At 39.0% G+C, this 25,654-nt stretch overlaps 1 long non-coding RNA gene across 1 annotated transcript in view; it reads right to left on the reverse strand.

The window, feature by feature from the left end:
• Positions 1-6,822: 6,822 nt before the first annotated feature.
• LOC106992612 (uncharacterized) overlaps positions 6,823-25,654 on the reverse strand; it is a 38,517-nt gene continuing 19,685 nt past the window's right edge. The window contains exon 2 of the long non-coding RNA XR_013402028.1: positions 6,823-8,896. This is a non-coding gene — a long non-coding RNA (uncharacterized LOC106992612). The remainder of the gene's footprint in view (positions 8,897-25,654) is intronic.

Raw genomic sequence — 25,654 nt, forward strand, 5'->3', positions numbered from 1 at the left:
TCTCTATTTTAAAAAAAGAAAAAGATTAGATGGTTACAGTGATAGATTACACAATAGGAAAAAATATAGAAAAGTCAGAAGAGTCCAGATTCAGACAGAAAGAGACACCTGCCACTCTGTAGGGAAGAAGAAATCTCAAGAGCAAGAAGAGATCATTGGAAGCTTTCTGGCAATCTTCCATGGAGGAATATTCCCAGAGGGAAAGCCAGCTTGAGAACACAAAAATGAACTGAGCAAGTAAAAGGTAGTAAACCTGCCTAGAAAGAATCAGGAAGAGACTGGAGAGAACGTTCTGAGTGCTCCATGGGGACAGGGCCTTAAGCCTCTAGTACAGACCAAGGGCTCTGTCAGTGTTGTGGAATTAATGAATGATGACGATCAATGAGCTGGGATTCAGGTGAAAGGGCAATGCAGGAGAAGTCTTCAATGATGACTAGAGGATTACAGCATATACATGATCAAGTTACTTTAGTTATATTTTTGTTGTGAATACTTCCTTAGAAGGACAATTAAATGTTTGATTCCTGTCTTCATGTAGATTCCTGATGGAAGGTCAGATGCAAAAGTGGAAGGTTTGAGCCCCGATCTGTAGGATGATCATAATTTACAATGATGTTTAGTAGACTCTTTACTATTTCTATACTATAGTAAAAATATTTACAAAGCATCCAATATTATAGACATACTAAAATGCATTTTATACTCTTAACATTTGATTACTTCTAAATTCAAGGAAAAGATTAATGTCTGAGCCACCTAAGCCCCTTTCCCCCAAACCAACAAGAAATGAGCCCAGAGGCCAGGCGCGATGGCTCATGCCTGTAATCCCAGCATTTTGGGAGGCCGAAGTGGGCGGATCACAAGGTCAGGAGTTCGAGACCAGCCTGACCAACATGGTGAAGCCCCGTCTCTACTAAAAATAGAAAAATTAGCCAGGCATGGTGGTGCACACCTGTAATCCCAGCTACTCAGGAAGCTGAGGCAGGAGAATTGCTTGAACCCAGGAGGCGGAGGTTGCAGTGAGCCGAGATTGTACCATTGACCTCCAGCCTGGGCAACAGAGGGAGACCCCGTCTCAAAAAAAAAAAAGAAAAGAAATGAGCCCAGAGACTGGATGAGGTATCCTTTCTGAGTACTCCCATACAGTGGGATACTGGAGCCTGTTCGTAATGTCCTGGGAGATTATGTACATGGCTTCCCAACTCCACTTTCAGTAATGTTACATGTTACAATTGTAGCCTGAAGTCAGCCATGGTGAGAGTACTTATAACTCCTAGGTCAGCAAAAGCTACAAGTTAGAGCTGCTTCTCCACCTCAGAGCCAGTTATTAAGCACTCACCAGCACACCACTGCTCCCATCATACATTTGTCATTGCTCTACTGTTCTCTGTTCTCTTTTTCCCCCTCTTGGCTGAAAGCCTAGGGAGGTCAAGGACCCTTCTCTGTAATGTTTACAGTTGTATTAATACCCAACATCTAGCACCTGCGTGGCATACAGTTGTGGAGCCAACCAACTACCTACACAGCTGGTTAATAAGCACTGGAGTCCCCCGAGCTAACCTGCTCATAAACATCTGAGCTGGCCATCTAGCAGAGGAAGAATAGGCCAAATGCCCCACCATCCCCTCACACTCATCCTTCATTGCCCAATGTTTGTGGTTTGATAAAGTTCACTGACCTTGTCAGGGTTTTCAGATTAAACTATGAATATTGTGTAGGCCATATTTATCCTAAAAAGTTTTTTATTTATTTGAAATTCAAACTATCCGAGCATCCTGCATTTTAATTTGCTAAATCTGGCAACCCAAGCCCTTTTGAAGTAAGCAAAAAGATAGTTCGGAAGGTAGTATCTATGAAAGACGAAGATTTTGTGACCTGGCAGTTCCCTTCCAAAGAATATATCCTAGAGGAATTCTTGCTGCTATGCACCAGGAGATAGAACAAGAATGTCTGCGGCACTACTGCTTGTAGTAGTCAAAACCTGGAAACTACCCAAATGTCCATCAACAAGAGAATGGATAAATTAGAGATATGTATATTTACACAGTGGGATACTACATAATTAAAATGCTCACAAATATAATGCTCATTAAAAAGAACAAGTTACAGAAGAACAAAGTCAGTTTGATTCCTCCTAAAATATGCAGAGTCATTCAAAACTAAGTAATATATTGTTCAGGAATACATATGTGATTAAACTACAAGGAAAAAAATGGAAATGAGAAGCCAGGATCAGAGTGGTTACCTCCTTCAGGGAAAAGGGCACATGTGATCATGGGAACTCACAGGGACTTCAAAAACACTGCTAAAAGCACCACTTGTTAAGCTGGGTGGGAGTACAGAGGTATGTTTGTCCTATTCTTTCTCTTTAAACTACATATATATATTAGATCTACTCTTACATGTATGAATTATTACATTACAAATGTTGAATTGAGGAGTACTGGGCCTTCTTCCGTCTTATCAGAGTGAATTGAAATGTCAACATGGCCTCCTCTGCCTGGACTCACCTCCAGATTTTTGTTTCCTTCTTTGTCCAAAGGTATGAATACAGATCAGAGCTTTTAAGATGCCTACCCTGCAATCTCAACACGTCCCCTCAATAGTTTTTTTGATTAGTTGCTTAGACAAATGGCTCCATTACATTAGATTATGAAGAATTCTCATTTCATTAAGTTGGTTCTATCTTCATTGTACAATTCACAAAACCACGGCTTGAAGGTTTTGGTTTCCAAATCCTGAAGAGATAGTTCCAAGCTTTTGTATATAATAGGTTAGATTACACTTCCTCTGCTCTCTGCAGTGATGGAAATGTTTTCTCTCAGATTTGTCAATCCATTTGAAAAAAAAGAAAACCTTGGTCCATACATAACAAAAACTGGAATTACTAGATTCTCAAACAAAAACTGGAATTACTAGATTTATTTCACCTGAGGTTAAAAAATTGTAACCAACTTCAGAACAATAATATCCCCTCCCCCAAAGTGCACTAGAAGCTATCCTCCAAGGACATGGTATTATGAAATGTTTACAAAAACAAAGTACAACAAGCAAACAGTGCTCATATTACAAATTTTGAATCAACAGTGTACCTCTTAATAAAGCAGGCAACTTTGAAAAGTAATTAAAAATATATAAATTATAATTTATAATTATAATCTAGTGTTACACTTTACTCATCCTAAATTTTACTGATTAAACCAAAATATAAATTTATCACATTAGAGGGAAAAACAAAAATGCCCAAAATCTTACTCTGGACATTGTTTCTGCAGCATAAATTTTTTTCGTAGGCAAAAGAAATGGAAGTTTCTTTTCATAAAAAAAAATCAAACGTCTTTGATTTTTGACAATATCTTTCCCACTCCATAGTAAAGATTTTCAAAATTACTTAATGCCTTCCCAGAAAATAAAAACTAAATGCCAAATCTTTCTTAATTAGATACATGACAAAGGAGACATATATAACCTCATATGTATTTAGAAACTTTGAAACAATATGGGAATGTAAAATATTGATGAGAATTTCTTCCTCCTCTTCCTCAAAAAAAAAAAAAAAAAAAGCAGTCAAAATGCCACCATGAAGTAAGAGCGGGGATTCTGAGCTGCAAGTGATTTTTTTGTTCCATGATCCAGGTGCTGATTAGAAGTGTGTGTTCAGGGTGCGGTGGCTCATGCCTGTAATCCCAGGACTTTAGGGGCAAATCAGGAACATTCTCCCATGGATTTGACATAATTCAATGAACCATGAATCACTGAATCATAAAAAGAATTCATAGTTTGGAAGATAGGGGTTGGAAAGAGCTGATGTCTAAAACAGACTCTAGCTATAGATACAAGATAATATAAACACCAATAATGGGAGATAAGTTGATGCTAAGTCTAAAATGTTAATAGAACTATCATAATATAGTTACATTGAGATTTTATGTATAAAGATGGGAGTTATTCTGGAAGTGTGTGCTCAGGGCGCAGTGGCTCACGTCTGTAATCCTAGCACTTTGGGAAGCAGGGGCAGGTAGATCACTTGAGGTAAGGAGTTTGAGACTAGCCTGACCAACATGGTGAAACCTCGTCTCTACAACAAATACAAAAAGCTGGGCATGGTGGCATGTGCCTGTAATCCCAGCTACTTGGGAGGCTGAGGCAGGAGAATCGCTTGAACCTGGGAGGCAGAGGTTGCAGTGAGCCGAGATCTTGCCACTGCACACCAGCCTGGGCAACAGAGACCCTTTCTCAAAAAAAAAAATTATTTTTGATCCACTAATTTCATTCTGGGAATCTATCTGGAAGAAACAATCTTAAATTCGAAAAAATATGTCTGTGCTTTTTCTCTTTGTACATAAAGATAATTCTATTCAACATTATGTATAAAAACAATAAAATTGAAAATAACCTAAATGTACAATATTAAGCATATAGTAATAAATTATGGCTCATCTATCTTATAGAAGGCCATTAAAATGTTTGTGAAGATTTTATAATAACCAAAAGCAATAGTTTGCTTATAAGAGCATCTCAGTGAATAAAGCAACATAAAAATATATATACAATATAGTCTCGATCATATAAAAAGTGTATAACAAAAAGAAGGAGAGGAAATATATCAAAATATTTTTCTTACCGGTTCTCACTATCTTGCCCAGGCTGGCCTTGAACTCCTGGGTCAAGGGATTCTTCCACATAATTGGAATTACAGGCATGCACCACCAGGCCCAGTTGAAAATATACCAAAGTATTACGAGTGGTTGTCTTGCTGTGGTAAAATAATGGCAGATTTTTGTTGCTGGCCTTTGTACTTTTCAATATTTTCCAAATGTTTTATAGGAACAGCAATTACTTTATGGGAAAACAAATGCTGTATTTTTTCAAATGACTGAGTTTACTACCCCAGATTAAATTAGCGAAGACCAAAAAAAAGAAGGATTAACAGGGGCTAGAAGAAAAACAAAATGTTTGGTGCCTTTTTTTCCACAGTTAAAAGCTATTGTTTGACTTTTTATTGATTCAATTAAGCCAAGGTAGATTTTAAAAGTATTTGTGGACAGCTTTCAGGAACCCACTAGCAGAATCAGAGGAATGGCCATCTTTGAAAATCACAGTAGAAAATAAGAGCAAACAAAACTAAGTCTGCAGAGCAAATGACAAAACTGAAAAGAAACAGGATGCACACATGAAAAGAAAGGCACAAAAACATAGCAGCAGTGAGACTAAGCATGATAAGTTATTAAATGTAGATTCCCTATTAATAGAAAAAGCCTCCCAGATTGTGTTAAAAATTAAAATCCAATACTTTACTGCTTATAAAAAAAAAATCTTAATAACACAAAAAGACTGCAAAGAAAAGGATAGGTAAATATGTAGTAAGCAAGCTTATAATAAATTAGAAAAAGCATTATTAGATTAAAATAGAATTCAAAGCTTAAAGGTTATTTTGATTTAATATAAATATGAGATACACAAAAAGATAAATGGCAATAGATACAACAATTCACAAAATTGAAAATAAATTCGTTAACTATGGGAGTGTTACAGAACCACTACCTCACTGTATCAGTTTTCCTCTTCTTCCTGGGCACATGGGAAAACTATAACTTCCAGTCCCCTTTCAGTGAGATGGGGCCACGTTATTGGGTATAGACAATGGAATGTAAGCAGACATCTGGTGTGTCTCTTCCAGGCAAAAGACTTAAGAGTCATTGCGCCACCATCACACTCTCTCTTCTCCTCTGGTAGGGATTATAGAGACCAGATAAGGATGTGAAGTCATAAGGTGAAAGTGCCCTGGATCTTCCAATCACTGCAGGGAGTGTAGCTGCCCCATAAGTTGGCACCAGACTTTGCACGTAGAGAAATAAACCTACGTTGTTTGGTGCTTTATTTGCTATTACAGCATAGCATATCCTGTCTTGATTAATGCAGTGGGCAAATGTCAAACCACCCAAATAGTCAAGAAATTTAAATTAAACAATGAAGTACTACTTTTCATCGATTAAACTAGAAAGAAAAACTTCGAATATTAATAGTGAAGTGGGGTAAAGAATAATCTTTTCAATAAATGAGGCTGGGTCAAACGGATATCCAGAGGGGAAAATATGTACTTTGACCCTTACCTCACACCAAACACAAAAATGTATTCCAAATTAATTGTAGCTGTAAATATGAAAATTAAAACAAAGCTCTTAAAATTAGAAAAATATTTTTATGATCTTAAGTTAGGCAAAGATTTCTTATACAGGACAGGACATGAAATGTGCTAACCATGTGGGATATATTTGATTGGTTAAACAATATTAAGATAAAGAACTTGTGATCATCAAAAAACTTGGTTTAAGACAGTGAAGGAGCTCGGTGCAGTGGCTCATGCCTGTAATCTCAGCACTTTGGGAGGTCAAGGCAGGTGGAGGGAGGTCAAAGCTACAGTGAACTGAGATCACACTGCTGCACTTCAGCTTGGATGACACAGCAAGACCCTGTCTTAAAAAAAAAAAAAAAGACAGTGAAAGGATGCTGGGTGCAGTGGTATGCACCTGTAGGTAGTCCTAGCTGCTGAGGAGGCTGAGACGGGAAGATTGAAAGTTCAAGATCAGTCTGGGCAAAATAGGAGACTCTTACCCTGCCCCGATCTCAGAAAAAAAAAAAAAAAAAAAAAGACAGTGAAGGCAACCACAGGGTGGAAAAAGATAGTTGCAATACATATATCTGACAAAGGACTCGTATTCAGAATATGTAAAAAACAAAACCTTTAAGAAAAAGACAGATAATATAGTAGAAACATAAACAAAAACTTGAACGGTTGTCTCACAAAAGAGAATAACCAAATGCAAAAAAAAAAATGCTAAATTTATTTAGTCAACAACAACAAAGCAAATAAGGCAAATGAGATACCACTCAACAGATAGGCTGAAATGAAAAATATGAAATGTCAATAAATATGTGCAACACTGGGAACTCCCACACACTGGTGAAAGTGGATATTGGTACCTGGTAGCAGTAACCATTAAAGTTGAAATGTCCATATCTGTGATCCATCAATTTCATTCCTAGGTATATACCCAACAAAAAGGCATTATATATATTCATCAAAAGCACATGGACAGGAATGTTCATAAAGCAGCACTGTTTGTAATAGCCTCAAACTAGAAATTACCTAAGCACTCATCAGAATAGATTGTGGAACATTCACATAATACAATACTATGCAGAAATGAGAATTAACAAATCACAACTAAACACAATGATGTAGATGAACTGTACAAAAATAATATTGGGCAAAGGAAGATAGACATGAAAGATTACATACTATGTGATTCCATTTATATAAAGTTTAAAAACAGGCAAATCATTCTGTAGGTTAAAAATCAGGAAAGTGGTTACCCTTGAGAGGATAGGAGGGAGGCTTTTGAGTGACTGGTAATGTTCTGTTTCTTAGTTTAGGTTCAGGTTACACAGTACATTTACTTTGTGGAAATTCATCAAGCTATACATTTAGATTTGTATACTTTGGTACATGTATGTTATACTTCAATAAAATGTTTAACATATACAATAAAAATATAGACACACTACACACACAATATAAAATTATGGGAAGTATCTAGTTAAACTAGTTGATATGGTTTGAATCTGTGTCCCTGCCCAAATCTCATGTAGGATTGTAATTCTCAGTATTGGAGGTGGGTCCTGGTGGGAGGTGATTGGATCATGGGGGTGAATTTCCTCCTCTGCACTGTTCTTGTGATAGGGAGTGAGATCTCATGAGACCTGGTCATTTAAAAGTGCCACCTTCCCTCATTTCTCTCTCTTGCTCTTATTCTGACCATGTAAGACATGCCTACTTCCCCTTTGCCTTCCGCCATGACTAAAAGTTACCTGAGGCCTCCCCAGAAGCCACACAGATGCCAGCATCATGCTTCCTATACAGCCTGCAGAACTGTGAGCCAATTAAACCTATTTTCTGTATAAACTACCCAGTCTCAGGTATTTCTTTATAGCAGTGAGAGAGCAGACTAATACTCTAGTATTCTCATAGCTTGTTGGTAAACTGGTACAAACATTTTGGAAAGTGATTTGGATATATGTATAGTCCACTTTAACTGTGTAGCATACATATATTCCCATTTCTGAGAATCTTTCCTAAGAAAAAAATCCAAAATATGGAGAAATACTATGAATAAAAATGTTTATCACAGAGTCAAAGTCAATTATAACTATAGCATGTCCTGTTAGTATAGTTTTATTCAGCCAGTTGTGACTACTTTGAAAACTCTAGTGCAACATGACAAAAGCTTTTGATACAATGTAGGGTGAAAAAGGAAACAGAAAATTGTATGCTATTATTATAACTAAGGAAATATACCAGTTAGAATAGCATAACTAAAAAGGAAAACACACAAATGATATATATGCAACTTTCTTGCCCAATCTCATCTACTCTTGTGACTCATATGGATCACATATGTACAGAGCTAGACAGGATCTCACTCTGTTGCCCAGGCTGTAGTGCAGTGATGTCATCACATCTCACTGCAGCCCCAAACTCCTGGGCTCCAGGGATCCTCCCACCTCAGCTTCCAGAGTAGCTAGGACTACAGGTGTGCACCACCATACCCTGCTAATTTTTTTTCTCTTTTTCTTTTTTTGGAAGAGGCAGGGTCTCACTATGTTGCCCAGGCTGGTCTCAAACTCCTGGGCTCAAGGCATCCTCCCCCGTCGGCTTCCCAAAGCACTGGTATTATAGGTGTGAGCCATCACATCCAGCTTAATGATGACTCTTAAATTTGTATCTTCAGCCCACATCTTTCTCCTGAGCTCCAGGATGTTCAGAATCATCCCTATGCATCTCCCCTTGGATGTTCCACAGTTTTCTCAAACGTCTTCATCCTATATTCACTATCTTGGGTAGAAACAGGACCAGGAATAAGAACCAAGACAAGAACCCAGTTAGTTATCCAAACAAGAGACCTGGGAGTCATTCTTGTTTCCCCCCAGCTCCCCATTTCCCATACTTCCATCCCTTACCACTCCCTAAGACTACAGTGTCTCTTAAACGGCCTTTTGAATCCATCTCCTCCCATTCATTCATCTATCCATCCATCCATCCTTCTTCCATTGTGTTAGTTCAAACTTGTATTATTTTTCCTCCTGGATTATTCCAAAAGCTTTCCAACTAGTCTTTCTAGCACTATGTGATTCTTTTTTATCTTTTTAATCTTGTTATCACCTGCCTATCTCCCCAGTTTTATATCTGGTTGCTGCCTCATGGGAATCCTACACTGCAGCCACACCAAAGTTATTACAGTGACCAAACAGGTTATACACTGTTTCACTTCCTTTGCCTTCTTGCAGCTTGGAATTTCCTTCTCCTACCTATTCTTTCCCATACCCTTTTCCTAATCTTATTTGCTTAACTCACCATTCAAGACACAGCCCAAGCCTCTCTCCTTGGCTGGAGAACCTTTGGGGAATCACATTTTTATATGATTGTAACCATGGGGTACACTGATTCTCCTTCTTGTTTTTATCACTAACATTAAAACGGAGCAATTTTTTAATTTGCCAAGGTGCTCTTCATAATTATTATTTAACATGCAATATTAAGCTATCTCCTTGCTCCCATAGTATACTAGTATAATTTTTATTATATCACTTATCACTTTGTTTTATAATTATTTTTGCATGTCCACCTCCTCCACTAGGCCCTGAGTTCCTTGAGGGCAAATACTTTGTCATATTCATTTCTATATCCTTAGCACAGAGCCTGCTGCAAAGTAGGAATTCACTAAATGAAAGTGAGTCAATGACTAAGTAATGGTTATTATGTTCACACAATAGTCTTTTGGGTAACATTTTTTTTCCTTTTCTCAATTCCCCAAATTTTCTGTGGCTATGTATTCTTTAGATTCACCATCTCTTTTTTTTTTTAAAGGAGAAGATTAGAATGTAATTTTTAGTAATATTACCTTTAACATTTTAAATGATTTTTATTTATAAAATGCCTTATGACTCCCAACTTCACTTAATAAGTACAGTCCAGGCTGGGTGAAGTAGCTCATGCCTATAATCCCAACATGTTGGGAGGATTGCTTGAGGCTAGGAGTTTGAGACCAGCCTGGGCAACATGGCAAGGCCCTGTCTCTACACAAAATGGATAAAATCAGCCCCAGGTGCGGTGGTGCAAGCCTGTAGTCCCAGCTACTTTGGAGGCTGATGTGGGAGGATTGCTTGAGCCCAGGAGGTCAAGGCTGCCGTGAGCTATGATTGTGCCACTGCGCTCCAGCCTGGACTACCGAGTGAGATTTTTCAAAAAAAAAAAAAAAAAAAAAAAAAGTACACTCAGCCCTCTGTGTTCATGGTATCTATATCCATAGATTTAATCAACTAAAGGCTTAAAATAAAATATTTGAAAAAAAAGAAATGGTAGTGGTTGCATTCTATACTGAACATGTACAAACTTTTCTTTTTTGTCATTATTCCCTAAACAATAGTGTGTAGCAACTATTTACAGAGCATTTACATTGTACTAGGTATTATAAGTAATCTAGAGATGATTTAAAGTTTATAAGTATGTAAATATGATACCGCTTTATAGAAGAGACTTGAGTATCCTTGAATTTTGGTATGGGAAGGTGGTCCTTAAACCAATCCCCTATGGATACCAAGGGACAACTGTACATACACAATGAAGAAAAACTAGAGGACCATTTGTTATCTCCCATTCTATCTGTAACACCCTTCATCATGCCTAATTAACAGTTACCTCTCAGTCGTTGTCTAACTAGCCCTCCTAGCAGTATTTGATTCAGCTGATTGCTCCCTCCTTCTTAAACCTCTGTCTTTATTTGACCTCTGGGACACTGTCCTCCCACCTTGATGCCCGCACCTTCCTCCCGTGGACCCTGGTTCTCAACCTTGACTGCACATTAGACTCACCTGAGAAGCTTTTAAAAACAACAGATACCAAATCCAGGCCCCTTTTGTAACAGAATCTCTGGGGCTGGAGTCAGAATATCAAGGGTGGTAAAGCAGCCCAGATGATTCTAATTGGGACCAGTGTTGAGCAGCACACTGTGTGGGTTTAAAAACCATCTCCATGCAGATTGATTCAGAATACACTTCTCCAGCCCTGACCACTCTGTGAGCTCCAACCTCGGCTAGCACGGCTTCTCTTGGGCTGTCTAATAACTCACATATCCAAAACGGAATTCTTGATTTTTGCCCCCAAACCTGTTCTTTCCCCAGTTTTCCCATCTCTGTAAATGGCCCCATTAGTTAGTAGTTGCTGAGGCTGAAATCCTAGGAGTTGTCTGATTCCACATTTCCCACATCCATGTAATTAAGTTCTGATCTGCTACGCATTAAAAGCACACTCTAATTTAGTTACCATTTCTCCTTTTCTCCATGGCTACCACTCTAGTCTAGGCTACCATCATCTCTTACTGAGCTAAAACAATAACCTCGTAGCTAGTTATTCCTGCCCTACATTGCCCTCTGCGTCCACAATGACTTGGCCTCTGTTCTAGAGCTTCAGCCTCCTCTCTGAGCATTCTCTGCCTTGCTCACTCTCTGCTTCATCTCATCGGCCTTTTTTTTTTGAGACATAGTCTCCCTCTGTCACCCAGGCTGGAGTGCAGTGGCGCAATCTCGGCTCACTGCAACCTCCACCTCCTGGGTTCAAGCAATTTTCCTGCCTCACCCTACTGAGTGCCTGGGATTACAGGTGCCCGCCACCATGCCCAGTTAATCTTTGTATTTTTAGTAGAGATGGGTTTTTGCCATGTTGGCCAGGCTGGTCTTGAACTCCTGACCTGAAGTGATGTGTCTGCCTCTGCCTCCCAAAGTGCTGGGATTACAGGTATGAGCCAGTATACCTGACCCCTTTTTTCTTTTTTGAGGCAGGATCTCACTCTGTCACCCAGGCTGGAGTGCAGTGGCCCGATCACAGCTCACTGCCCGATCACAGTCACCCAGGCTGGAGTGCAGTGGACCTCCTAGGTTTAAGGGATCCTCCCACATCAGTCTCCAGAGTAGCTGGTACTACAGGCACACACCACCATGCTGGCTAATTTTTTGATTTTTTGTAGAGATGGTTTTTTTGCACCGTTGGTCAGGCTGGTCTCGAACGCCTAGGCTCAAGGGATCCACCTGCTTCAGCCTCCCAAAGTGCTGGGATTATAGGCGTTAGCCACCTCATTGGCCTTCTTAAAGCTATTTCTCAAACAGAACAAGTACTGCTACCTCAAGACAGAAAGCCCTTGTGAGAGACCTTGGCATACAGAATCCTAAGTGTCTTGAGGGGAGGGAAGGGCGTGGTTATTGGAAAGAGAAACCAAATTAGGAACAGAACTGGTCATCAAGGATATACTTTACCATTTTGAAAAGAACTCTGTCTCTTTTCAACTACCAAAGTGATAGAAGTACAGCAATTTTTAGACTCAAGGTCCTTATTGAATAAGGCCCCCAAAAGGATATGGGAGCATCTCCTACCAAGACTATAGTGCATTTTTGAACAAAAAGTTTTTATATTAATAGCATCCATATTTTACTACCTAGCATATTTTTTTTTTAATTTTGAGACAGAGTTTTGCTCATGTTGCTCAGGCTGGAGTGCAATGGCGCGATCTTGGCTCACCGCAACCTCTGCCTCCCAGGTTTAAGCGATTCTCCTACCTCAGCCTTCTGAGTAGCCGGGATTACAGGCATGCGCCACCACACCTGGCTAATTTTGTATTTTTTAGTAGAGACGGGGTTTCTCCATGTTGGCCAGGCTGGTCCCGAGATCTCCCGACCTCAGGTGATCCGCCTGCCTTGGCCTCCCAAAGTGCTGGAATTACAGGCGTGAGCCACCGCGCCCGGCCTTGCATTTTTGAATGCTTACTATATGCTAGGTTCTATACAGAGTGTTTAAATGCATTATCTAATATGCTCCTATCAATGAACTCTGTAAGATAGATAATATTGTTCTTCTCATTTTTGTAAGCAGGAAAACTCAGATTTAGAGGGATTAGGGAGCTTGTCCAACATCATGCAGATATTAAGGGAAGAAACCAGGATTGGAACCCAGGTCTGCTTGAGGCCAAGTCTGTGCTCTCAACTGTTCTGCATAGGCCTTTATTTCTTTCAGTTTCCACAGATACACTTCTTGATTTCTGGATGGAATGTCATGGAACTTTCAGTTACAGACAGGAGCTTAAGGGAAGCTCTTTGGCTTCTCACCCTTTCTTCTCCTCCATCTTCTCTCTTCATTGACTCAATATAAGACAGATAGGCTTGGGTAAAGACACCTCATGACAACAATAGTAACCTCGGCTAGGGAGCAGGCAAAAACAGCAGTGGAAAAGTAACTCCAAGCCTGACAAAGCAGCGAAGACATATCGAGCAAAACATTAGCTGAAATGAACTGAGAATCAGTCAGCTTTATAAGGAAAACTACAGGGAAGCTTAAGATTTTTCTTGTCTAAATACAGTCAAACAAAGCTGCTGCAATATATATTGCTCTTATTCTTTTTGTCAAGCAGTTATAGACTTATTAAACAGAAGACATTTAAATGTTAGTTTAGGCATTCTACCATTTTCCTGGTTTGGGGTATCAATTTAACTTAACATCAAAACAGTCTTAATTTTCAAGTATATGGCCTCTTACACTGATGACTATTAAATTTTATATATACTTTTTATTATGTTGGATAATTCAATGCATTTTTGGTGCTGTAATTTTGAATGACTCTTTCCAGGGTTCCGAGGTAGCTTGCACCTGCTCTAGTTAGTGCTTTTTATACCCCATCTAATGATGGGTTTGAAGACTATTCTAACATTTCTTGTTACACCAGAATGGGCCTTATATTCGATGTAAGAAGATATGGAATAACAATTACCAGCTGTATAGGGAAATTGGCAATGCTACTGTGATGACAAGTACAGTTGGAGTGGTGTGATTGATTTATTCATTTCCTTAATAATCCTCATCGTTGTAATGAGTCATCCCTGTCTCTTATTCTAAATTACAGGGCACCCTTTTATTCCCAAACAAAATAAATATACATGATGACATTTTTTTCTTTCTCATTCTCATTTCAAAGACCTAATTTTTCATAATCTAGCAGTTAAGAGAATCAGACAGACATGAAATGGAATCTTGGCTAAGAGGATAAAAATGTTAGAGAAGGTGTGGATTCCCCAATGCCCCCTATTTGTCTTCTAGAGATCTTTCAGAGGTTTTGAAACATGATAGGCTCTTTATTGCTATGAGTCTGACATTTAAGCAGTTAGCTCCTTCTATTCCTTTTATGAGGAGTAAGCGAAGAGGAGAAAAAGGAAGTAGTTTTTGGTCTGACAATCAAGCAGACCAGCTTGTTCTATTTATCAATTTCATTATTCATAAATAAGGAATAAGTAAAGGAGACATTAAAGAGCAGGAGCAGCCAGGTGCAGTGGCTCATACCTGTAATCCCAGCACTTTGGGAGGCCAAGGCTGGGCGATCACTTGAGGTCAGGGGTTCAAGACCAGCCTGGCCAACATGATAAAACCCTGTCTCTACTAAAAATACAAAAATTAGGCTAGGTGTGGTGGCTCACATCTGCAATCCCAATACTTTGAGAGGCCGAGGCTGGTGGATCACCTGAGGTCAGGAGTTCAAGACCAGCCCTGGCCAATATGGTGAAACCCCATTTCTACTAAAAACAAAAAAAACTAGCCAGGTGTGGTGGTGCGTTACTGTAATCCCAGCTACTCGGGAGGCTGAAGCAGGAGAATCACTTGAACCTGGGAGCCAGAGGTTGCAGTGAGCCGAGATCTCGCGACTGCACTCCAGTCTGGGTGATAGAGTGAGATTCTGTCTTAAAAAAAAAAAAAATTAGCCTGGCATGGGGGTGGACGTCTGTAATCCCAGCTACTCAGGGCCACTCAACTCTGGCTCTGGCCTGGATGACAGAGTGAGAGTGAGACTTCGTCTCAAAAAAAAAAAAAAAATTGTGCCCCAGGTCCCTGTGTCTCAATAGGCAGTATTTGTCATCAAAATTCAGATCCTAAGCTGATAGGAAGGAACGCCTTAGCATATTAACAGTTGTTTTACCCATATTGATATCTCTTTGCTTGAGTATGAATAATCGAAATCATAGATTAGCAACATGGGAGTGCTACAAAGTAAGGAGACCAATTGTTTTCTCCTTACGATTCCTGGAAACAAAAGAGGAACTGTCAGAACCAAGAAGACTACAATATGTTATGGCCTTTTACACTGATGACTATTAAATTTTATATATACTTTTTATTGCATTGGATAATCCGGTGCATCTTCAGTGCCACAGGTTTGAATGACTCTTTCCAGAGTTCTGAACATCTGCTCTGTTTGAAGCTCTGCGCTGATGTTACACAGTTCCAGTGCTCCAGGAGGGTTTTCTGCACTGGCTTTAAAATGAGTGACTGTTACTGAGACACTGATTTGAGACTACGTTTTCAGTCATGTAACTGCTGCAAATGAATCACTTGACATGTTAGGACTATGTGGGCATACAAATAATGTTAAGAGGATGCTTTTTTTTTTCTTTTTTTTTTTTCACTTTAGCATAATGTTCAAAGCTGGAGAAGATGACTCTTCATGAGAAGTAAGACTGTAGGTCTAATGCAAATGTTAAAAAGTTCGGAGACTTGGGGCTTTAAAATATGATTAACTGATAATGATGTTTGAGGAGTTAAAGTTAGAACAGATTCATTCTGTAAAAAGCTTTGAGCACAAGAAAGGTTCTGTTTGTATAATGAACAAAAACAATAAAGGTTTGCCATTTGTTCTGATCTTTCAACAGAAGCTAGAAGAATTAATGTCTCATTGAGAGAAACAGTAGCTGAAACAAAATTCCATGTTCCTTTAATGATCTTGAAGCAAAACTTCAAAGTTGGTAGTTGTAAAACACCATCACCGAGACCCCAAAATTGTCAGACTCGCAAGTGAAATGGTGAAACTTGTTTCTTGACTTCAATCGGTATGAATCATTCCATGTGCTTAATCCATGAGGTGTCCATATAAAGACTCTGAAGCATCTGAGAAATCCGAAGTAAAAAATCAAGCCAGGACCCAAGTGCTCTAATTTTTTTGTACTTCCTAAAGCTTCCCTTCTCACATATTAGCATCAACGAGTTTCTACATCCTCATCTCAGTCCATTTTGTGTTGCTCTAAAGGAATGCCTGAGGGTGGGTAATTTATAAAGAAAAGAGGTTTATTTGGCTCCTAGTTCTGCAGGCCATACAAGAAGCATGGTGGCAGCATCTGCTTCTGGTGGGAGCCTCAGGCTGCTTCCACTCATGGTGGAAAGCGAAAGGGAACTGTTGTGTGCAGAGATCACGTGGCAAGAAAGGAAATAAGGAGAAGGAGAGGCACCTGGCTCTTTTTAATAGCCAGCTCTTAAGGGAACTAATAGAGCAATAACCTATTCCTCTCTAAATAGAGAGACAGCATTAATGTCTTCATGAGGGTTCCACTCCCATGACCCAAACACCTCCCATTAGACCCCACCTCCAACATTGGGGATCAGATTTCAATGTGAGATTCCAAGGGGTAGAGCATTCAAACTATGGCATTCCTTGTCTCTCTCCATCTCCTCCTAATCTGTCAGCTGCCTCTGGCTTTACTTCCTCCCTTATCCAGCTACGCCCCACAATCCATCTCTTCAACCCTACTCTTGCCAAGACAATTAACTTGTTTACTCCTTTGAGAGATCACTTACTGAACCTAGTCTGGATCAATCCATCCACTGGCTTTTCACTCCTATACCTGAGCATGTAGAGAAAAATCCCCATCAGACTATCAAAAAGGAATGCTAGTGATGACTATCTCTGGGAATAGGGCCATATGGAAATCACACTGTACTAACAAATGTAGATGGAATTAGAAAATCACTTTTTGGCAATCAGCATAATAAAAATACAGAAAAAGCCTCAATGGATGCTAATTTAGTGGGTGAAAGTAGAATGAGGAAGAGAATTTTACCCAATCTCAAAGTACTTTCCCCCAAATTCTTATTAATTACAAAGGAATACAAGAATAATTTCTCAGTCAGAAACCTGGCATATACCATCTTAATCAACTGATCAAATTAATACCACCAGAAATGGGACATATTGACATTATGGGCTACTTATTAGAATGCAGTAAGAACTTAGCTTCACTTCTATGATGTTCCAGCAGGATCTAGGTCAAATCAAAAGGACACTTCAGATAAGTCTAAACTGAGAGACATTCTACAATATTATTGGCCTGTAGTCTTTAAAAATATCAAGGCCTTGGAAGACAAGGAAATTGAAGAACTATTTCAGAGTAGGAGACTAGAGAGACATGATAACTGGGTACCATAAATGGAATGGATCCTTTTGCTTTATAGCAAAAAGAATATACTGAGGCCAGGCACAGTGGCTCACACCAGTAATCCCAACACTTTGGGGGACTGAGGCAGGAAGATTGCTTGAGCCCAGGAGTATGAGACCGGCCTGGACAACACAGTGAGACCCTATCGCTACAAAAAATTTAAAAATTAGCCAGGTGTGGTGGGGACATGCCTGTAGTCCCAGCTCATCCATAGGTTGAGGCAGGAAGATTTGCTCGAGCCCAGGAAGTCAAGGCTGCAGAGAGCTATGATTATGCCACCGTACTCCAGCCTGGGTGACAGATCGAAACCCTGTCTCAAAAAAAAAAAAACAAAACATTGTGACGCTGGACAAACTTGAATAGGGTCTCAGGACAAAGAGTTTATGGGGGTTATTTGTACAATTCTTGCAGCTTTTCTGTAAGTTTGAAGTTGTTTCAAATAAGTTATCTAAAAATAAAGTTTAAAAACCTGTTTTTCCATATTAAAAATCATGATACATTACATATACAAAAAAGAATAATTGTAATAAATATACAATAATGACATTTAAAAATAAAAATGAACATCTATGAATTTACTACTAAGTTTGAGAAATAGAGAATTTGTCAATAATGTTAAAGCTTCCAGTGTGTTCCTCTCCACCCACAGATAAGTCTAAACTGGATAAGATATATCCTGAATATATCTTATCATTTCCTTGCTTTTCTTTAAAGATTTACCACACATGTAGAAATTCCTAATACTCCCTAATAGTGAAAGAGGTTTAGCTTTCTTACTTTCTATTAGTTACTTTTATTTTTTCTTTTCTAAATCATCTGTTTTATCCTTTGTTTACTTTCCTATCTGGTTGGTTTTATTCTTCATTGATTTTTTGATACTCTTTATATACTATGGATATTATCTTTGTCTATTTTATATATATATATGTTGCAAATATTGTCTTCTAGTCTAGTGCTTGCCTGTTAACTTTGTAACTTTTTGTTTGTCTTTCATTGTATGGATGCTTTAAATAATTTAAATATTGGGCCAAGTCTGTCAATAGTTTAATTTATGACCATTGGATTTCTTATCCTATCCAGGAAAGTCTTCCTTATTTAAAGATATCCTCCTACATTTTTTTCATACTTCGTTAGTTTTGATGTTTAGATCTTTAATACATCAGTAATTTATTCTTCATTTATGTAATGAGGTAGGACTCTAAATTAACATTTTTTTTTCATCTGTATTAGGCAGAATAATGGCTCCACAGAGCTGTCCATGCCGTAAACCCAAGCCCTATGGGTATGTTACCTTACATAGCATAAGAGATGTTCCAGATATGGTTAGGACTGTAGAGATGAGAAGATTATCCCAGATTGTCTGTGTGGGTCCAATCTAATCACACAGGTCCTTCAAAGTAGAGAAACTTTCCTAGCTGTGGTCAGAGGGCGATGTGACTACAGAAGAATGGTTAGAGACGTGCGATGTTACAGGCTTTGGAGACCGAGGAGAAGGCCAAAAGCCAAGGAACAAGGGTGGCTTCTAGAAGCTAGAAAAGGCAGGGAACTAGGTTCTCACCTAGAGAATCCAAAAAGCAGAAAGCCCTGCTGACACCTTGATTTTAGCCCAGTGAGACTCATGTCAGGTTTTTGACCTACTGAACAGTAAGAAAATAAATGTAAATATATTATTTAAGCCATAAGGTTTTTGATAGTTTGATAATTAGAAAACTAGTGCCGGGTGTAGTGGCTCACACCTGTGATCCCAGCACTTCGGGAGGCCGAGACAGGTGGATCACCTGAGGTCAGGAGTTCGAGACCAGCCTGACCAACATGCAGAAACCCTGTCTCTACTAAAAATACAAAATTAGCTGGGCGTGTTGGCACATGCCTGTAGTCCCAGCTACTAGGGAGGCTGGGGCAGGAGAATCACTTGAACCTGGGAGGCGGAGATTGCGGTGAGCCGAGATCATGCCATTGCACTCCAGCCTGGGCAACAAGAACGAAACTCCGTCTCAAAAAAAAAAAAAAAAGAAAAAAAAGAAAGAAAGAAAAGAAAAAGAAACTAGTATATCTTTCTAACCAACATCTTTTAAAAAAATTCCCTTCACTTCCTACTAAATTAAAATGTCATCCTTACTGTATGTATAATTCCTATTCAACATTGGTTTCTGAACTGTATCCTGATCCATTTATCAGAAAGGATCTCTTTTCACCATTTATAATTATGTTTTAATCACTGTTACTTTATATTTTTAAATGTATTGAATCTTCCCTCTCCATTTAATCCCCATCCTTGCCTCTTTATTTGGGATCTCATCATTTCTCCCATGTTTCCTAGCATCTTAACTGCTGTCTCTGGTTTTATCCTCCTCCAGTTCATTTTCCACTCTGTTCCTAGGATGATGTAAAAATGTAAGTATCATCAGATTTCTACCCTTTAAATCCTTCATAGTCACCCTTCATCTTCAATACAGAGTCCAAATTCGTTGGTATGGCAAATAAAAAGAGTATTGACACATGACACTGCCTATCTCACCAGTGTCATCTCCTAATAGATACCATCTGCTCCAGACACAAAAGAACTTGAAGCTCGCAGAGTGCACCACACTTTCAATCCTTTGTATCTTTGGATATGCTGCTGCTTCTGCCTAGAATATCTTCCATTCCTCCTTCAAGCCAATTAGCACTACACATTCAAAACTCAGATAAAGCATCAACTTCCTGTGACAAACTGTCCACATTGCTGTTAGATCGGGCTAGTGCCCTTCCTTGTACTCCCATAGCAGCACAAATATACCTCTTCTAGCATACACTTTTACATTTTTATTGCAGTTATTGGTTTACTTATCTTTCTCTCTTGCTCTCTCCCTAGATAGTGAATTCCTTAATGGCAGGAATTGTTTTTCATTTCTATATCTGCAGTACCTAACAGAGTGCTAACAATCTCGTGATAATAAGAGTTTGAAAAATAATGAACTAAGTGGTAAATCTTATTAAAACCTGAACTAAGTGCTTTTCATAATTCACTAACTACTAAGTGCTGGCTCATAATTTTATGTTCTGTGAAACTGTTTTTAACCAAAAATAATATTGTCCAGCTTGTTCACTCATCTTACTCACAAGGCTTGGCTACAAGTGACTTTGGGATGCTTCCAAAGGAAGAAACTTTCTTCTGTTGAACAAATTCAAAAGAATATGACTCAGGCTCTAAAAGTAAACCCAGAGGGGAGGCTTTAAAATATTTTGAGTAGGAATGGCATTGTTGGATTATTTTGATAGGAATAATCCTCATCGAAATGCCTATAGGAAACACCAGATTCAGTGAGATACTTCTCCCTCTGTGCTCTCATAGCAATGAACACAAACATCTAGCCTCACACATACCATGTCACATGGAAGGGACGCATTTAAGAATCTCTTCCTGATTACCAGTGATTCTCAGTCAGGGAGATGACACAGTCCCCTCCCCTGGAGGGATGTTTGGGGAAATTTTTGTCATAATGATGGGAGGAAGTGCCCTTGTCATTTAGTGTCTAGGAGCCAGAGATGCTAAATATCCTACAATGTGTGGGACAATCCTATATGACCAAGAATTATTCTCCCCAGAATTCCCACAGTGACTCAATTAAGAAGCAAACTTTATTTCTCATCCATTTCTCATTGGCTAGGAGAAGCCCAGCACTAAAAGTCACTCTGAACTGAAACTGCAAAGGAGTGTGGGCAGAACACCTCATCATGCTTTGTAGGTTGTGTGGGCTTAAATAATCACTTTGTAATCACTTTTCATAGTAACTTCCATATTAGTCTCTTATATAATTGATGAAAGATGAATGATAAAAGAATAAAGTCTTTAGGCCAGGCGTGATGGCTCATCCCTGTAATCTCAGTACTTTGGGAGGCCGAGACAGGTGGATCACGAGGTCAAGAGTTCGACCAACATGGTGAACATGGTGGCCAACATGGTGAAACCCTGTCTCTACTAAAAATACAAAAATTGGCTGGGCATGGTGGCGGGCACCTGTAATCCCAGCTACTCGGGAGGCTGAGGCAGAAGAATCATTTGAACCTGGGAGGCAGAGGCTGCAGTGAGCCGAGATCATGCCATTACACTCCAGCCTGGGTGACACGGCAAGACTCTGTCTCAAAAAAAAAAAAAAAAAAAAAAAGAATAAAGTATTTAAATCCAGGCACTTCTTTTTATTTTTATTTTTTTGGTTGGTCCAGGTAAGAGTAATTCTAACAGAAAGAGCAAAGTTCATCTTCATTACTTTCTTCCATCAATCCTCCCATCTCTAGGAGTCTCCTTTGAGTTTTGGCATCCACTCCTAGGAGCCTCATCAATTTAGCATCATCCTAGGAAATAGACATTCTAGCTGGAATATATACACTTGACACGTCATTCTTCAGGGTCCAAGGTCTTAATTGTTTGGCCTGATAACTCAGGTGACTCCCAGAGAATATTTCTAAACTATCTGCCTTCCAGTTTTAACATTCTATGACTCAATACCATTAAAAGTCTATGACAGTTTCAAAAGTCCTTCCTAAACTTACTTCTAACTCTAGCTATTAATGAGTACTTACAGTCTTTAAGGGAAGAATGTCAGATGCCATGAGCTGAAGTGTTAGAGAGAATTTTAAGAAGGGGGCACAACATCACCTCAGTCAAGTGAGAGATATTTTTTGAGCTACTGGCTTTTGAGTTCCTCCAAACATGATTTTTTAGGAAGCCAGCTCTCCACCATTCCCTAGACCCATTCCTAGTTTTAAAATATTGTTTATTGTCTGCCTGGTTTTGATAGAATGTCAGCTTCATGAGAACAAGAACCTTGTTACCCTTATTTATACTACATCTCCACTGCCTAGAACTCTATCTGTTATATAGAGGCATTCATTAAATATTTGTTGAATGAATGAATGAATGAATGAATAAGTAACTTACTATAAGTACAGATTTAATTATATACCAATAAAACAACAGAGTGGTATATTCTACAATAAAAAGAAACTTCATATTGAAGGAAGGGAGACAGTATGACAGATTATGAACTCTGGACTGAATTATAAAGTCATGGGAGGGGCAAGAAGCAGGAATCCACATGCATAACATGAAATATAAAAACAGATATAACTAAATCATAAGGAACACATGAGCATGGTTCAAAGGTCAAGTGAAATTCACTCATCCCTTATGTTAGATCTAGGTGAAAAATACCTGGTAAGCTTTTAGCAAAAACATGATCAATTCTAAAGCAGTACCCTGAAAATAGTCCAAAGTCTCTTAGCTTAAGCAATAATCCTGTTCACACTTAAAATCTTATTTTACAGGATCCTAATATGGGCATTAAGACCTAAGCAGGCTGGGTGCAGTGGCTCATGTCTATAATCCCAGCACTTTGGGAGGCCAAGGTGGGTGGATGACCTGAGGTCAGAAAATCAAGACCCGCCTGGCCAATATGGGGAAACACCATCTCTACTAAAAATACAAAAATTAGGCTGAGTGCGGTGGCTCATGCCTGTAATCCCAGCACTTTGGGAGGTCAAAGTGGGCAGATCACGAGGTCAGGAGTTCGAGACAAGTTTGGCCAACATAGTGAAACCCCATCTCTACTAAAAATACAAAAAATTAGCCAGGTATGTGGTGTGCACCTGTATTCCCAGCTAATAGGGAGGCTGAGGCAGGAGAATTGCGTGAACCTGGAAGGCGGAGGTTGGAGGCCATTACACTCCAACCCAGGAACAGTGCCAGACTCCGTCTCAAAAAAAAAAAAACAAAACAAAAATTAGTAGGACATGGTGGCATGTGGTCCCAACTACTTGGGAGGCTGAGGCAGGAGAATCTCTTGAACCCAGGGAGGTGGAGGTTGCAGTGAGCCAAGATCATGCCACTGTACTCCAGCCTCGGCGACAGAGCGAGATTCTGTGTCAAAAAAAAAAAAAAGAAAAAGATTCAAGCAAAATACCTCATAGGAGAATCATTTGATACATTATCCATGACATACAAAGACATTACAACAGACTCATTTACATCCTTTGTGCTTAATAAGAACTAGTAATTATTTTCATTTTACAAAAGGACAAAGTAAACATGTAAGAATTATAAGTCAGCTGTGAAAATCATCTTAAATCAATATCACATCTTAAGTGAAATATCCATGCAACCAGACTATAGAGAGGGAATTTAAATAACATCGAAAGATCAACTCAAATATTGATAGCACAGTTTTTTTTTTTTGAGATGGAGTCTCACTTTGTCGCCCACGCTAGAGTGCAATGGCGTGATCTCGGCTCACTACAGCCTCCACCTCCTGGGTTCAAGCGATTCTCCTGCCTCAGCCTCCTGAGTAGCTGGGATTAAAGGCACCCACCACCATGACTTGCTAATTTTTTGTACTTTTAGTAGAGACGGGTTTCACTGTGTTGGCCAGGCTGGTCTCGAACTCCTGACCTCGTGATCTGCCCTCCTTGGCCTCCCAAAGTGCTGGGATTATGATAGTACAATTTTAAGATTTCAAATATTTCCTGATTTTAAAATGTTCATAAGAGGTATGGGAAAGACTTGAGAAAACAACACACATTGTTTATTGCATAGGCCAACCGATTTTTAAAATGTTCAAAGTCCCACAGGGTGGCAAAAGAAATTCTGTTACCTATATCATTAATTCAAAATCACTATCATGGGAAGCAATTCAATTTGTGATTGCATTCATTAGCAAATAACAGGAAATATGATAGATATTTTTTGTGTACCAAGAAGTCTGAAGATAGGCTGTGAAATCAGCTGGGAGCCTTCCATCTTTCTGTGCCTTTCCCTTTGTATATGGTTTTTGCCCTCATGTTGTCATTTTGTGGTCACAAGATGGCTGCTCCACCTCCAGCATTGTATTTGAATTCCAAGCAGGAAGAAAATCAAAAGGTCAGAAAGCAGTGAGCCAAAATCATGCTACTGCGCTCCAGCCTGGGCGACAGAGCAAGACCCTGTCTCAAAAGAAAAGAAAAAAAAAAGGGCAGAAGGCATGTGCCAGCTAAAACACGGAAAGAGATCTATCAGACATCTCCATTCAGTGAGGAAGAGACCCTGGCAATATGTTCACAAGGTCATATATTTTTGTCAAATTTGCACAATTAAGATGTTTTAGCTGCAATCATGAATATGAGTTTTCCATTTGAACTTCTCCATCCTCACAACACAAAGTGAGTGTTGTTGGAGTGGCATGGGTTTTTGGGAGATGAAGCTAAGGGGAAAATCAGTGGAATCTATTTAGGAGGTACACAGTCACTTTTGTGTATAGTTGAGTTAGTGCCAACCTTGGAGGTATAGGAATCATTTTCAGGAAAACTCCTGCTGCCCATGGTGCTAACTCGCCTGGCACCATGATGTGAGGGTACAGGGCTCAACATAAAGCTTACTCTCAAGCCACTACACTAGGACATTGATGACAAACTGTTAAATGAGTGTCTTCAATTCAAGGAGGAGTTGCATTAGTCACTCACAAGAAAATCTGAAATGCTCTCAAATCAGATACATGAAAGAGTCTAGGTAAAAGTTTTCCAAAGTTTGACAATAATCCTAAAATTTTACATGACATTTCCATGTTATGATGCTGAAAGAAAGTTTTCTAAATTACCAATTAAAAAAAAAATTCAAAGAAACTTGCTAGAGGAAAGCCTGGATTATCTTTCTATTCTATGTAAAATATTCTTTCAAAATGTGAAACCTTCATATAAAGAGGCAAACAACAAGCATGAAGCAAAAAATAGTTTTAAAAATTAAAGAATATGTCAGGCAGTTTATAAAATTTATATTGTCTTTCTTTGTGATTTTTAATGGTATTTATCAGTTTTTAAAATCTAATTTGTTGTGATTTCTTTCCTTATTTTAAATAGTCACTTTTGCCCTTAATTTTGTGTTCTTCTGGCTGGGCATGGTGGCTCACACCTGTAATCCCAGCACTTTGTGGGGTAGAGGCAGGTGGATCACTTGAGGTCAGGAGTTCAAGACTAGCCTGGCCAATATGGTGAAACCCCGTCTCTATTAAAATACAAAAATTAGCTGAGCGTGGTGGTGTGTGCCTATAATTCCAGCTAGTAGGAAGGCTGAGGCAGGAGAATTGCTTGAACCCAGGAGGTGGAGGTTGCAGTGAGCCGAGATCACGCCACTGCACTCCAGCCTGAGTGACACAGTGAGACTCTGTCTCAAAAAAAAAAAAAAAAAGTTTATGTTCTTCTTTTAAAGAAGTTCCCCCTAACTCCAAATTGGGGAACTTTCAAGTCCCATAAAATCAGGATCTGCCCTTATGCCTCAAGAACCCTACCA

This window comes from Macaca mulatta, chromosome 12 (assembly GCF_049350105.2).
Source record: "Macaca mulatta isolate MMU2019108-1 chromosome 12, T2T-MMU8v2.0, whole genome shotgun sequence".
Lineage (NCBI taxonomy): Eukaryota > Metazoa > Chordata > Mammalia > Primates > Cercopithecidae > Macaca > Macaca mulatta.